This window comes from Papio anubis, chromosome 1, assembly GCF_008728515.1.
Source record: "Papio anubis isolate 15944 chromosome 1, Panubis1.0, whole genome shotgun sequence".
In the NCBI taxonomy this organism is placed as follows: Eukaryota; Metazoa; Chordata; class Mammalia; order Primates; family Cercopithecidae; genus Papio; species Papio anubis.
In genome coordinates this window covers 7,939,893-7,954,991 of record NC_044976.1, presented here as the reverse complement: position 1 = coordinate 7,954,991, position 15,099 = coordinate 7,939,893, and the positions used below count along the sequence as shown (strand labels likewise).

The 15,099-nt window shown below is 46.5% G+C and overlaps 1 long non-coding RNA gene and 1 other non-coding gene across 3 annotated transcripts; one reads left to right on the top strand and one right to left on the bottom strand.

Moving 5' to 3' along the window:
• The first annotated feature begins 3,339 nt into the window (after window positions 1-3,339).
• On the top strand, window positions 3,340-9,067 carry LOC110742810. Of its 2 annotated transcripts, none has more exons than XR_002520921.2 (3): window positions 3,340-3,545; window positions 6,737-6,891; window positions 8,628-9,067. It is a non-coding gene; the product is annotated as an uncharacterized LOC110742810 (long non-coding RNA). The 2 variants fall into 2 exon arrangements; XR_002520919.2 differs by having other exon boundaries at window positions 6,737-7,234.
• LOC116272346 lies at window positions 8,705-8,874 on the bottom strand. Its single transcript, XR_004181049.1, has one exon.
• Window positions 9,068-15,099: the final 6,032 nt, after the last annotated feature.

Sequence of the window (15,099 nt, the reverse complement as noted above, 5' to 3'; positions counted from 1 at the left end):
CTCACTGCAAGCTCCGCCTCCCGGGTTCATGCCATTCTCCTGCCTCAGCCTCCTGAGTAGCTGGGACTACAGGCGCCCGGCACTACGCCTGGCTGATTTTTTTGTATTTTTAGTAGAGACGGGGTTTCACCATGTTCGCCAGGATGGTCTCGATCTCCTGACCTCGTGATCCACCCGCCTTGGCCTCCCAAAGTGCTGGGATTACAGGCGTGAGCCACCGCGCCCGGCCTGTGGCCAAAAATTTTAAGCAAAGGGGCTAGCTTTTATAAATGGGGTCTAGTTGTTTGAAAAATATGCCACTGGTTGGAGGGAGTTTCCCATGGGTTGGGCTAGTAGCCTGAGGGCCTGATTATGAGAACTCTGTAAATATAGATGAAAAGGTTTTAGGGGGCTTGGAAGGCCTAAAGCAGGGGCCTGTAATAAGGCACACTTTAGGTGCAAGAAAGCATGATAAAAGGTCTGAGGTGGGAGTGAGTAGTTGGTTAAAATTTCCTTTATTGTGTTAATAAAGGGGTTTAGCGATAATGGCAAAATTTGCTATCCATATTCAGAAATATCCCACTAATCCGAGGAAGGAAAGTAAGTCCCTTTTTGTTTTAGGAAATGGGATTTATTGAACACATTGCTTTCGTGCTGACGGAATTTCCTGGGTATTTGGCGTTATGATTAGTCCTAGGTATGAAATTTTTGGAGATGTTAATTGGGCCTTTCTTTTGGATACCCAGTACCTACATTCAGCCAAAAAATTTAAAAGCTTGGTGGTGTGTTGAATACAATATTTTAGGGAAGGGCTGCAAAGGAGTAAATCATCCGCATATTGAAGCAAAATGCTATGTTGTAGAGGTAGTTGGGAGAAGTCTAACTGAAGTGCCTGACCAAAATAGTGAGGGCTATCCCTAAGCCCCTGGGGGAGGACAGTCCAGGTGAGTTGTTGGGAGCAGCCTGTGTCAGGATCAGTCCAAGTGAAAGCAAAAAGATTTTGAGAGCAGGGATGTAGAGGGATAGTAAAAAAAGGCATCTTTAAGGCTTAATACAGAGAAGTGGCTAGTGTTGGGAGGAATTCATGATAGGAGGGTGTAGGGGTTTGGGACAACAGGATGAACAGAAACAACAGCGGAGTTGATTTGTCATAAATCCTGAACCAGTCTATAGGAGCCATCCCATTTTTTATTGGGAGAATAGGATTATTGTGGGGAGAATGGGTGGCGATTAAAATATTGGCAACCAAAAGTTGGGAGATGATGGGCTTGAGTCCCCGTAATCCATTCAGGATTGAGGGGATATTGTGGGACCACTATATAGTGCTTAGGATTCTTCAGTGAAATTTGGATTAGAGAATGGTGGGTAGTTATTATGGAGAAGTCAGTGTTCCATACTATGGCGTTTACTTGGCTGAGGAATTTGGGATTTAAGTCTGTTTGATGTTGAATGTCTGAGGAGGGGTTCTGTTCTTGACATAATAATAAATAAGAGTGGCTTTGGTGTAGGGCCGATAAATGAATGATTCCCCCTAGTTTGTGTAGAATGTCCCTTCTTAATAAAGGAGTGGGACAGTGAGGAATGACCAAAAAACAGTGAGTGAGGGTGACTCACTGAAATGAGAAGTATAGTGGCAGTGTTTGGTTTCTTGTATGCCCTTCATGCCAACAGAAACGAATGAATGTTCTAATGGGTCTTCATATTCAGTTAATACTGATAGGCTCACCCTAGTATCTAAAAGAAAGGAAATAATCTTAATGGATAACGTCCAAATTACGCTGGGTTCCACGGACTCACTAGATGTCGGGGTGAAGAATCCTGGGCACCCTCAGTCCTCCGTGGGCAGCACCAGCACTGAAGAGATTTCCTCCTGTGATGGTCAGGGGGCTTCATTATGAGCGGCACCCAAATAGGGAGGGTGTTCCTGTTGTGGGTAGTCCATTTTCCAGTGTCCCCAAAGACTGCAAGCTGGGCACAGTTTGGTGGACAGCGGGAGTTAGGACAAGCCTTTGGCCAGTGTCCAGGTTTGCCACATCGGAAACAGACTCCCAGAGAGGTGGGGAAGTAAGTTTTCTTTTGGGTTGTTGGGAGGCTTTTGTGTAATTGACTTTTGGACAGCAGGGGCAAGCATCTGGTATTTTAAACAGAGATGCTTGTCTTTTTAAATTTTTTGTTCCTCGTCTCTGTTGTTGAAGACATGAAAGGCTGCATTTACGAGGTCCCACCAAGATGTCTGGAGACCTTCCTCTAATTTTTGTAATTTTTTCTGGATATCTGGGGCGGATTGGGAAATAAATTGGAGGTGGAGAAAAGTTTGACCTTCTCTAGATTCTGGGTCCAAAATGGTATGTTTTAGCATAGCTTCAGTGAGGTGTGATAAGAAAAGGGCAGGATTAGGCCGGGCGCGGCGGCTCAAGCCTGTAATCCCAGCACTTTGGGAGGCCGAGATGGGCGGATCACGAGGTCAGGAGATCGAGACCATCCTGGCTAACACGGTGAAACCCCATCTCTACTAAAAATTACAAAAAACTAGCCGGGCGAGGTGGCGGGTGCCTGTAGTCCCAGCTACTCGGGAGGCTGAGGCAGGAGAATGGCATGAACCCGGGAGGTGGAGCTTGCAGTGAGCCGAGATCCGGCCACTGCACTCCAGCCTGGGTGACAGAGCAAGACTCCGTCTCAAAAAAAAAAAAAAAAAAAAAAAAAAAGAAAAGGGCAGGATTTTCCTGGAGCTCTTGTGTAATTCCTCTAAGTTTTTCATAATTAGTTGCCTTATGGGCATTTTTGTCTATGGTGGGGAACTGCATCATTAGCCACTGGATTTTGTATGGGGGCTTAATTATGGAGTTTATCTGTGTGTGTTTCAGTTAAACTCCAGATGCACTCTTTTTCATTAGAAGTGAGGGTGCAGGTTAGAATTATATAAATGTCATGCCAAGTTAAATTAAAGGATTGAATTATGGGCAGGAATTTCTTGCGATAATGAGAGGAATGTTCAGAGAAAGATCCCAGATGCTGTTTGATTTGTGACAAATCAGAGATAGAGAAAAAGACATGAACGAAAGCGATGCCTTTAATCCCAACCACTTTCCAGAGAGGAAGAATGGCAGGGGTGACTTGACTGGCTGAAGTAGTTTTTGTTGTTGTTGTCGTTTTTGAGACGGAGTCTCGCTCTATCACCCAGGCTGGAGTACAGTTGACGCCATCTTGGCTCACTGCAACCTCTGCCTCCTGGGTTCAAGCAATTCTCCTGCCTCAGTCTCCCGAGTAGCTGGGACTACAGGTATATGCCACCATGCCCGGCTAATTTTTTTGTATTTTTAGTAGAGACGGGGTTTTACTGTGTTAGCCAGGATGGTCTCAATCTCCTGACCTCATGATCCGCCCACCTTGACCTCCCAAAGTGCTGGGATTACAGGCATGAGCCACCGCACCTGGCTGAAGTAGTTTTTGAGTGGGTAACAGGTGAAGAATGCGGGGGAGAGCGGCAGTTGGCCAGATGCTGAGCCACCACCTGGGGTGGCTGGCAAACTGCAGCCACCCAAGGGGCTGAAGTAGTTTTCAAACAGGTAATAGGTAGAGAAGGAGGAGGGAGGGGGTTTGGCGTTAAAGGCTTGGGAGCAGGAGGGGCCAGCTGGGTGGAGGGTTCGGGTGGGTGAGGAGCGGATGCAGAGGGTTGTGAATACGGGGCGGGGGTTTATCTGCAGGGTCAAAAGGGGTTTCAGAGGAAGGAATTCCAGAGGAAGGAAAGACTCAGGGAGGATTTTCATTAAGAAGAGGTATTTCATGAGGGGTGCAAGCTTGGCATAAGGAGGGTTGGGATCTAAGATAGAAGAAAGCCCAAATATAGGGACTCTCTTGCCATTTGCTATTCTTGGTTATAAAGTTGTTAAGGTCCCTGAGAATTTGAAAGTCAAAGGTGCTATTTTCAGGCCATCAACTGTCATTATTTCATTTGTATTAGGGCCAGGCTGTGTTGCAATAAAAAACTAAATGCTTTGGCTTTAGGTTCCCCTGTAAGCCAGGTTTGGTGAGGTTCCAAAGGAGACAGCCCAGTGGGGAGGATCTAGGAATGTGGGATTTTTTGGCAGCCATGTGGGCTGGTAAGAGGAAACTGAGTGTGTCTGTTTTTGTTCTAGGCATCCCCAGACAAAAGACAGAAACCCAGTATCCTCTTTCTAAAGAGGACAGTTAAGCTGAGAAGAAACTGGGCATCCCCAGGATTTCCTCTAGCTTAGTCCCATTGGCCCTCTGAGGATCAGGACGGCAGACCTGACTTTCCCAGGTACTGCAAGAAAGCCAGGGGAAGGCAGATTTTCCCAGTTGGCTGGATGAGTGTCCAATGTTGGATGTTCTAGTTGGAATTGGCAGAGGGCCTCCTGGACTGGAGCCACATGAGGAAGAGAGAGAGAAGAGGAAGGAAGAGGGAACAAGGGCTAGAGAGTGAAATACCTGTTGTGGGCAGCTGGAGGTGGATTCCTGATACCCGAGGGTTTTGAGAGCCCATCAGAGAGTAGCTCTGGCCCGAGCCTTGCAATCTCCTTCAGATTAGTTGTCCTCCTTACACAAATCGCTTGAAAAGTGAAGTAAGAGAAAATACAGGGTGGGTTTCCAGAGGCTCTCAGGATCCAGGAGTTAGCTCAGGATGAGGGCTGCTGCTGCCCACTGCCTCCTGGGTTGCAAGAGAGCCGCTGCTGCCAGCACCCATCCTGGGTTGTGGCACCAAATGTAAGACTTAAAGAAAGAAGAAAGAAACACAAAATGTGGCTTGACAGTTAAGGACAGGCTTATTTTAGAGAAAACAAACCTGAGAGGGGCTTCTGGACAAGTTAGGTCAGAGAGTTCTTCTCTCTTACAGACTAAGAATATTTAAGGGTTTTGAAAAAGGGGACTTATCATAGGTTCAGAATGTTTCTATGTGAGGGAAAGTTTATTGCAGGGTTGGAATGTCTATGGTCACAGGGGAGGTGACCTTGGGGTTGGCATGTTTCTGGTCAGAGAGGGATTTATCTTAGGGTTGGAATGTTTCTGGTTAGGCTGACATTAGCCATTAGGTGTTTTGGGGCTGGATTTAGGGGTTTTTTAATTAAGTGGAACTTAGGATGGTGGTGTTTGTTCAAGATGGTGATGCTCCTGCTCCATCAAGCACCAGTACCATTTTCCATACCCTTATGATGGCATTCCCCAACCAATCAATAGCACCCATTCCCTAGTCTGCTGCCCACCAAACTATCTTTGAAAATCCCTAACCTTGGCCAGGCGCAGTGGCTTATGCCTATAATCCCAGTACTTTGGGAGGTCAAGGTGTGTGGATTGCTTGAGGTCAGGAGTTCAAGACCAACCTGACCAACTTGGTGAAACCCGATCTCTACTAAAAAAATACAAAAATTAGCCAGGCATGGTGGTACATGCCTGTAATCCTAGCTACTCAGGAGGCTGAGGCAGGAGAATCACTTGAACCTGGGAGGCAGAGGTTGTAGTGAGCTGAGATTGTGCCACTGCACTCCAGCCTGGGCAACAAAGTGAGACTTCAACTCAAAAAAAAAAAAAAAAAAAGAAAAGAAAATCCCTGGCTTTCAGGGAGATTAATTTGAGTGGTAACTCCCTCTCCCTTAGGGCGTGGCTGGCCTCGCAGCAATTAAACTCTTTCTTTACTGCAATGCCATGGTTTCAGTCAATTGACTTTGTCAGTGTAGCCGGTAGGAAGAACCCATCCGGGCAATTACACTTCAGGCAATGACTAAGCTGGAGAAAGAGCCCTAGAGAAAGCCCAGCTGTCATTATCCCTGCTAGTTAGCCTTTCTTGCATTACCCAAGTGATCATGAAGATTGAACTCCCCGTCCCACCTCACCCCTCCTTTGTTCCCAGGAACCCAGGCCCACCCTCAGCAGTCAATAGGAGACCTGGGAGGGAAGATTTATTCTTGTTGGGCAGTACCTGTTAATGAGGAAAGCATTTCCAGCAATTTCTTAGGACCATGATGCCAGAGATGGGATCAGACCCTCCCTCCCTTTAGCTTTTCTCCCTGGCAGAAAGCAGAACCCTGAACTTGCCTGGGCCTGTTGCATCAGGGAAAGCTTCTCAAATACCAGCAGATAAAACCTCTCTGCAGCCAGCACTTGTCTTCGCCTGGAGGGGAACAAACCTGCCCCGTACTGCACCACTGTCACTCCAGTGTAAACCAAAAATAAAATTCTAAGTTCCCCCCACCCCCGCCCGCCTGCACAACCATCTGAATGAACTTCTCTCAGCCCGGGCTCTTAAAACTTAACCTGAGAGATTGTTTCAGGCCATAGTGGAAGTGGGGTTCAAACATATCTCATCAAATCTCTCCAGCATGAACAACACAGACTTTAAAGACGGTAAGAAACATTTTGCAACTTATTCTCTCTGAAACCTGCTAGCTAAAAGCTTCATCTGCATGATAAAACTTTGGTCTACACAACCTCTTATCTTACAGACATTCCTTTCTGTTTAATCCCAGCTCTTTAGACAAATTCAACTGTCAACCAGAAAGTGTTTAAATTTACTAGAGCCTGGAAGAACCCTCCCCTACCTTCGAACTGTCCCGCCTTTCTGGACCAAAACAATGTATTTCTTAAATGTATTTGATTGATGTCTCATGCCTCCCTAAAATGTAGAAAAGCAAGCTGTACCCTGACCCCCTTGGGCACATGTTCTCAGGACCCCCGAGGGCTGTGTCACAGGTCGTGGTCACTCGTATTTGGCTCAGAATAAATCTCTAAAAATATTTTACAGTTTGACTATTTTCATCAACACCAGCACCACGTTATCCCAGGAGGAAAAGCAGACACGGGACAGAGTCAGAGAGCAGGCACGGAGTGCTGTCGGCAGTCAGCCAGTGCCCACATCAACACCAAGGAGAGCCTTGGGGGTGCTGTGCAAGGCCAGGGGTAAGTCAGCCCTGGTTGGGCACAGAGGCCTTGGGGCCAGGAGGAATCACTGGTGTGCCGCATTCAGGAAAAGCCCAGAGCAGAGCTTCTTGAACTTAAATGTGAGCTTGAAACACCAGGGATGTGGCCAAAATGCAGGTTCTGATTCAGCAGATCTGGAATCAAGTGGATTTTGCATTTTTCTAACCAGTTCCCAAGTGATGGGGCCGTTGCAGGTTTCCAGACCAACAGGGGCTGGAGGATGGTCTGGTTCCAGGGTCGCCAAGGGTGTGGCCGATGCTCACGTGGTGTGGCTGCCCCCATAGGGCTGCTGGCTTCTATAGCATGTTCCTCAAGATCCCAGGTGAGATGCAAGATGTGTTATCTGGACCTGGTGCCCGATGTAGTACCAGAGTCCGTGATGTGCTGGAAAATGTTCAACAGGCTGGGATGGTGGGCCGGGTGCTGATTTATAGTGTGAGCTGATTTGTGTAATGTTTCTGATGCCAGTGGACTAGGGGAGGTCCCCAAACGCCAGTGGGACCTTAACCCCAGGTGGTGTCTAGGCTCTTGACCCCTTTGCTAGAAGGAATTCAAGGACAAGTCAGAAAATAGTGAAAGTACAGAGGTTTATTGCAAAGCAAAAGGTACACACTCAAGAAAGGAGAGTTCGGGCCTACGCAAGAGAGTTGCATCCAGCGGGCTTTGGAGCTGCCACCTTTCTGGGTTTCTTTAACCAAGGGGTGGGATATTTATGAAGATTCCTGGAAAAAGGTGAGAGTTTCTCAAAATTGTGGTGTTACCTGGTTTTATGCCAAATATGGATGTCCCAGGAACTGTCATGGCACTGGTGGATGTGGGTTTAGTATGTTTTTGTTTGTTTGTTTTGAGATGGAGTTTCACTCTTGTTACCCAGGCTGGAGTGCAATGGTGCGATCTCAACTCACTGCAACCTCCACCTCCTGGGTTCAAGCGATTCTCCTGCCTCAGCCTCCCGAGTAGCTGGGATTACAGGCATGCACCACCATGTCCTGCTAATTTTTTTGTGTTATTAGTAAAGATGGGGTTTCACCACGTTGGCCAGGCTGGTCTTGAACTCCTGACCTCAGGTGATCCGCCCGCCTCAGCCTCCCAAAGTGCTGGGATTACAGGCGTGAGCCACCAAACCTGGCAGGGTTTAGTATGTTAATGAGCGTATAATGAGGTCCTACATGAAACCTACGTCAAATCCAGCGCTATATTGGTTCCAGTTGGCTTTAGCCAGCTTGGCCCACATCCTGTTTTTCAGGGCCCCTACTTCTGCAGCTATTTCAATGGTTTCCTTTTGCTAGTCATGCAAAACTGCTGCCTGGAATTTTCTATTCTCCTGCGATCACCCTGTATTATTCCTGTCTCATTTTCACCATGGCAGGGTTCAAACCATGGAGAAAAGTGTGCGCTTTCATGGAAAACTGCATTGCTTAAAGCATATTATTCCCGATTCAGCAGGGCCCTGCCCTTGCACTGCATTTGAGCTTACAGTTCTGTAAGTTGTAGATAAATGATGTCCCAGCAAAACAGTTGTCTTTAAAAAAAATTTTTTTTGAGACAGAGTCTTGCTGTGTTACCCAGGTTAGTATTGATTTCTTTTTTTTATTGAGGTGAAATGTACATAACATGAAATTAACCATTTGAAAGTGAACAATTTGGCAGCATTTAGTATATTCACAGGGTTGCACAATTAATGAATAACTTCATCTATTTCTTCACCCCAAAAGGAAAAGGTGCCTATTAGCTGTCACTTCTCATTACCCCTGCCTCCAGTCCCTGGCAACCACCAATCTGCATTTTTTTGTCCTGTTTGCGGTATCATATATGATCATCAAACTGCTGCTAGAATGCCCACAGCTGTTACTACAAATTCAAAATACAGGAAAGACTTCTGGGAATTTACTCAGGTCAGAGTTGGGCTGCACACCCACAACTGGGCAGGTTCAACAACATAGGAGCCTCTTCCCAGACCATCAATCTGCATTCTCTATGGATTTACCTATTCTGTATTTTTCACATAAATGGAATCGTACAATATACAACCTTTTTCTGTCTGGCTTCTTTCACTCAGCATGTTTTTGAAGCTCATGTAGCACGTATCAGTACTTCTGTTTTTTTTTTTTTTCTTTTTAGAGACAGGATCTCCCTATGTTGCCAAGGCTAGACTTGAACTCTGGGACTCAAGTGATCCTCCCACCTCAGCCTCCTGGGGAGCTGGGACTACAGGCATGCACCCCTGTGCCTGGCTCATTTCTTCTTATAGCTGTATAGTATTCCATTGTGTATGTGCCACAATTTGCCTATCTGTTCATCCACTGATGGACATTTGGGCTGTTTCCCCCTTTTGGCGATTGTAAATACTGCTGCTACGAACATATATGCACGTGTATTTGCTTGAGTACATGTTTTTCATTCTTTTTGGGTATACATCTAGGAGTAGAATTGCTGGGTCATATGGTAATTCTATGTTTAACTTTTTGAGGAACCACCAAACTGTTTTCCTCAGTACCTGAACCATTTTACATTCCCATCAGCAAGGTACAAGAGTTCTAATTTTTCCACATTCTAACCAACATTTGTTTTATTTTATTTTTTGGAGACAGAGTCTTGCTCTGTCTCCCAGGCTGGGGAGCAGTGGTGCAATCTCAGGTCACTGCAACCTCCACCTCCTGAGTTCAAGCAATTCTCATGCCTCGGCCTCCCGAGTAGATGGGATTACAGGTGTGCACCACCACACCTGGTTAATTTTTCTATTTTTAGTAGAGACAGGGTTTTGCTATGTTGCCCAGGCTGGTCTTGAACTCCTGGGCTAAAGTGATCCACCCACCTCAGCTTCCCAAAGTGCTGGGATTATAGGTGTGAGCCACCTCACCTGACCACCAACACTAGTTAATTTCCTTTTTTTTTTTTACGTATGATAGTCATCCTAATGTGTGAAATGATGCCTCATTTTGTTTTTGATTTGCATTTCTCTAGTGAGTAATGATGCCAAGTATCTTTTCAAGTGCTTCTTGGTCATTTGCATATCTTCTTTGGAGAAAATAATCTATTCAAAAGTGTTTTGCCCATTTTGAATTGGGTTGTTTGTCTTTTGTTGTTGAGTTGTAAGAGGTCTTTATATATTCTAGATACCAGACCCTTATAAGATATATGATTTGCAAAAATTTTTCTTTTGGTCTCTTGTCTTTTCACTTTTTTTTTTTTTTTAAGAGAAGGAGTCTATCTCCATTGCCCAGGCTGGACTTGAACTCCTGATCTCTCCTGCCTCAGCCTCCCAAGTCTCTGGGAATATAGGCACATGCCACTGTACCCAGCTCATCTTTTTACTTTCTTGACAATGTCTTTTGAGGCACAAAAGTGTGGGTTTTGTTCTGGTCGTGTTTTTTGTTTTTTGTTTTTTTCCTGAAACAAGGTCTCATGCTGTTGCCCGGCCTGGAGTGCAGTGGTATGATCACAGCCCACTCCAGCCCTGACCACTCAGGCTCAAGTGATCCTCCCACCTCAGCCTCCTGAGGAGCTGGGAACAAGGGCATGTGCCATCACCCTCAGCTAGCTTTTTTTTTTTTTTAGTATTTTTTGTAGAGATGAAGTTTCACCACATCGCCCAGGCCAGTCTTAACTCCTCAGCTCAAGTGATTTGCCCACCTCAGCCTCTGAGGTGCTGAGTTTGCAGGCGTGAGCAACCTCGCCCGCCGGTTTTTCATTTTGATGAGGTTATTGGCAACCTGAAATGATCTAAAGAATCGGAATCCAGTTGAAAGGAGTGTATTCATGACCAGGCGGAGTGACTCACACCTGTCGGCCCAGGCGAGAGGGGTTAAAGGTCCATAAGCACCTTCCTTTAAGACTCAAAATAATTCCAATTTCCAACAGCTTTGATTTTGAATTGTTTATTTTCACATTATACATAAGCTGGCTCCTGCACACCACTGGATATTATTTATGGCCTGCCTGGTCTCATTTTCTGTGATCCAAGAGAGTGGTCTCATTAGGAAAGAACTTGAATAGACATTTCTCCAAAGATGTACGGATGGTCAACACGAACGTGGAAAGATGCTCGACATCACTCATCATTAGGGAAAAGCGAATCAAAACCACAATGAGAGATCGCCTCACACCTGTTAGGATGGCTACTACCAAAAACAACAACAACAATAACACAACAACCACCCAGAAAATAACAAGTGTTGGTGAGGATGTGGAGAAACTGAAACTCTTATATACTGTTGGTGAGAATGTAAAATGGTGTAGCTACTGTGGAAAACAGAATGGTGATTCCTGAAAACAATTAAAAATTTGAATTACCATGTGATCCAGCAATCCCACTTCTGGGTACATATCCAAAATAATTGAAAGTGGGGGCTCATCGAGATACTTGTACACCCATGCACATAGCTGCATTTCTTACAATTGCCAAAGGTATTAATAGAGGCAACCCAAGTGACTGCTGACAGATAAATGGGTAAACCAGATGTGGTGTGTGCACAATGGAGTATGATCCAGCCTTAGAAAGGAAGGCAATCTTGTTCCATGTTACAACAGGAAGGACTCATGAAGACATGCTCTAAGTCTTCAGAAATCAGTTACAAAAAGACAGATACTGCATGATCCTACTTACATGAGGTATCGTGAGTGCCCAATCTCGTAGAAGCAGAAAAGTAGAATGGTGGTTACCAGGGGCTTTGGGGAGGGAAAATGGGGAGTAGTTGTTTAATGGGGATAGAGTTTCAGTTTTGCAAGATGAAAAGGTTCTGGAGATCTGTTTCATAACAATGTGAATATACTTACCACAAATCAACTGCACATTTATTTTAAAAAACACAGTTAAAATGATAAGTTAAAATTATGTTATGGTATTTTTAACAAGAGGGGTATCGGCTGGGCATGGTGGCTCACAACTGTAATCCCAGCACTTTGGGAGGCCGAGGCGGGCAGATCGCCTGAGGTTGGGAGTTCAAGACCAGCCTGGCCAACATGGTGAAACCCCATCTCTACTGAAAATTCAAAAAATTAGCTGAGCATGGTGGCTCACGCCTATAATCCCAGTTATTCAGGAGGCTGAGGCAAGAGAATCGCTTGAACCCAGGAGGCAAAGGTTGCAGGGAGCCGAGATCACGCCACTGTACTCCAGCCTGGGCAACAGAATGAGACTGTCTCAACAAAATAAACAAATAAATCAAAAATAAAAAGAGGAGTGTCTATTCAGGGTAATGTGTAACTGACAGAAGCCCCTTGAGTCCTGAAGAGCCTCTGCTGCCCCGGCTTTCATGCCTTCTGCCTGTGCTTCTCCAGGAGCACGCCCTTCCTGGGCACGTGCACTCCCTGATAGGCGAGGTCAAATTCTGTTCTTGGTAAGAAAACACATAGGCACCTTGTCATGTCTCTGAAGTTTACACCCCAGGCATGTCAAAGTGTGATCAGCAACCTCTCTGCCTCGGGGCCATCTAGTAGGAGCTTGGAAGGGAGCTCAAGTGAGGACAGAATAAGGAACTGGCTCCTGAAGGAAGATACACTCGAAGATGCACGTTTTCTGGCCCCTCCCTGCAGACTTGGGTTCCCGCGGCCAGGTGGCATGCCCAAGGTGGGGTGTGGCTTTTCACAAAAGAGGAAGAGGGAGACACCGCATGTGGGCACCCGGGTTGGGAGGTCCTGTGTCAACCAACTGGATGCACCCCTCTCCCTTCCCCAGACAAAAAACACTGCCTGTGCCAAAAGCAAAACAAGAGCACTGTGGGGTGGTCAGGTCCACCTGACCTGTTAATGATTCCTCCTTTATCTAAACCTGGAATGAAAAGAAAAACAGCCGAGCAGTGTGAGCCCTGTGAGGTTCGCAAAATTTATTAGGCCCAGAGAGATGTGAGTGGGAACTTGAGTCATTTCCCCACCCACGTCCAGGGCAGTTATTTGAAGATACTTTGCTCCTGATAGCTGCCTCGCCCATTTTCTTCAGGGTTTTGGAATTCATGGTACAAAGAACAATGTAGAGTCAATCTACAGTTTACATGGTTTTGATGTAAATTCTTGGTAAAGAACTGTCTCCTCTTTAAATAAAATATTTTTCAATAGTTTTGGGGGATACAAGTGGTTTTTGGTTACATGGATAAATTCGTTAGTGGTAATTTCTGGGATTTTGGTGCACCCATCACCCAAGCGCTGTACACTGCACCCAATATGTAGTCTTTTTTTTTTTTGAGACAGAGTCTCGCTTTGTCGCCCAGGCTGGAGTGCAGTGGCCGGATCTCAGCTCACTGCAAGCTCCGCCTCCCAGGTTTACGCCATTCTCCTGCCTCAGCCTCCCGAGTAGCTGGGATTACAGGCGGCCGCCACCTCGCCTGGCTAGTTTTTTTTGTATTTTTTAGTAGAGACGGGGTTTCACCATGTTAGCCAGGATGGTCTCGATCTCCTGACCTCGTGATCTGCCCGTCTTGGCCTCCCAAAGTGCTGGGATTACAGGCTTGAGCCACCGCGCCCGGCCCAATATGTAGTCTTGTATCCCTTACCCTCCTCCTGTCCAAGGCATTGATACCAGAGTGACTCCATCTTGAATAGGGACTGAGTAAAGTGAGGCAGTGACCTACTGGGCTGCATTCCCAGGAGGTTAAGGCATTCTTAGTCACAGGATGAAATAGGAAGTCAGCACAAGGTCACAAAAACCTTGCTGATGAAAGGATGTGGTAAAGAAGCCACAAAAACCCACTGAAACCAAGATGGTGATGAAAGTGACCTCGGTTTTCCTCACTGCTCATTATATGCTAATTATAATACATTAGCCTGCTAAAAGACATTCCCACTAGTGCCATGACAGTTTACAAATGCCATGGCAACCTCAGGAAGTTACCCTATATGGTCTAAAAGCGGGAGGAGCCCTCAGTTCTGGGGAATTGTCCACCCCTTTCCCAGAAAACTAGTGGGTAATCCTCCCCTTGTTTAGCAAAGAACTAGAACTAATTACAAGTATAATCAGCTGAGCAGCCCAGACCACTGCTCTGCCTATGGAGTAGCCTTGTTTTATTTCTTTACTTTCTTGATAAACTTGCTTTCACCTTACTCTATGGACTCACCCCGAATTCTTTCTCACACGAAGTCCAAGAACCTTCTCTTGGGGTCTGGATCAGGACCAACATTCCCATTGCCCCTCCCTCCCTGCCTCCCTGCCTTCCTGCCTGCCTTCCTGCCTTCCTTCCTGCCTGCCTTCCTTCCTGCCTTCCTTCCTGCCTGCCTGCCTTCCTTCCTGCCTTCCTTCCTGCCTGCCTTCCTTCCTGCCTGCCTTCCTTCCTGCCTGCCTTCCTGCCTGCCTTCCTGCCTTCCTTCCTTCCTGCCTGCCTGCCTTCCTGCCTTCCTTCCTTCCTGCCTTCCTCCCTCCCTCCTCCCTTTCTCCCTCCTTCCCTCTTTCCCTGTTTCACCCTTGTTGTCCAGGCTGGAATGCAATGGGACAAATTCAGCTCACTGCAACCAGGTTGAAATGATTCTTCTGCCTCAGCCTCCCAAGTAGCTGGACTTACAGGTGCCCGCCACCACGCTGAGCTATTTTTTTTTCTTTGTTTTTGTATTTTTAGTGGAGATGGGGTTTCACTATGTTGGCCAGACTGGTCTCGAACTCCTGACCTCAGGTGATCCACCCACCTTAGCCTCCCAAAGTGCTGGTATTACAGACGTGAGCCACTGCGCCCGGCCTTTTCTTTCTTTCTTTCTTTCTTTCTTTCTTTTTTCTGAGACAGGTTTTGACTCTGTTGCCCAGGCAGGAGTGCAGTGGCGCTATCTCAGTTCACTGCAACCTCTGCCTCCGAGGCTTAAGCGATCCTTCCACTCCAGCCTCCCAAGTGGCTGGGACTACAGGCGTGCAGCACCATGCCTGGCTAATTTTTGTATTTTTGTAGAGATGGGGTCTTGCCATTTTGGCCAGACTAGTCTTGAACTCCTGAGCTCAAGCGATCTGCCTGCCTCAGCCTCCCAAAGTGCTTGGGATTAGAGGCATGAGCCACTGTGTCCAGCCTTCCTTTTTTCTTTTAAAAACCCACTTGTAAGGCTGCACATAGTGGCTCACGCCTATAATCCCAGCACTTTGGGAGACCGAGGCGAGCAGATCATGAGGTCAGGAGTTCAAGACCAGTCTGGCCAACATGGTGAAACCCTATCTCTAGTAAAAATACAAAATTAGCCAGGCGTGGTGGCAGGCGCCTGTAATCCCAGCTACTAGGG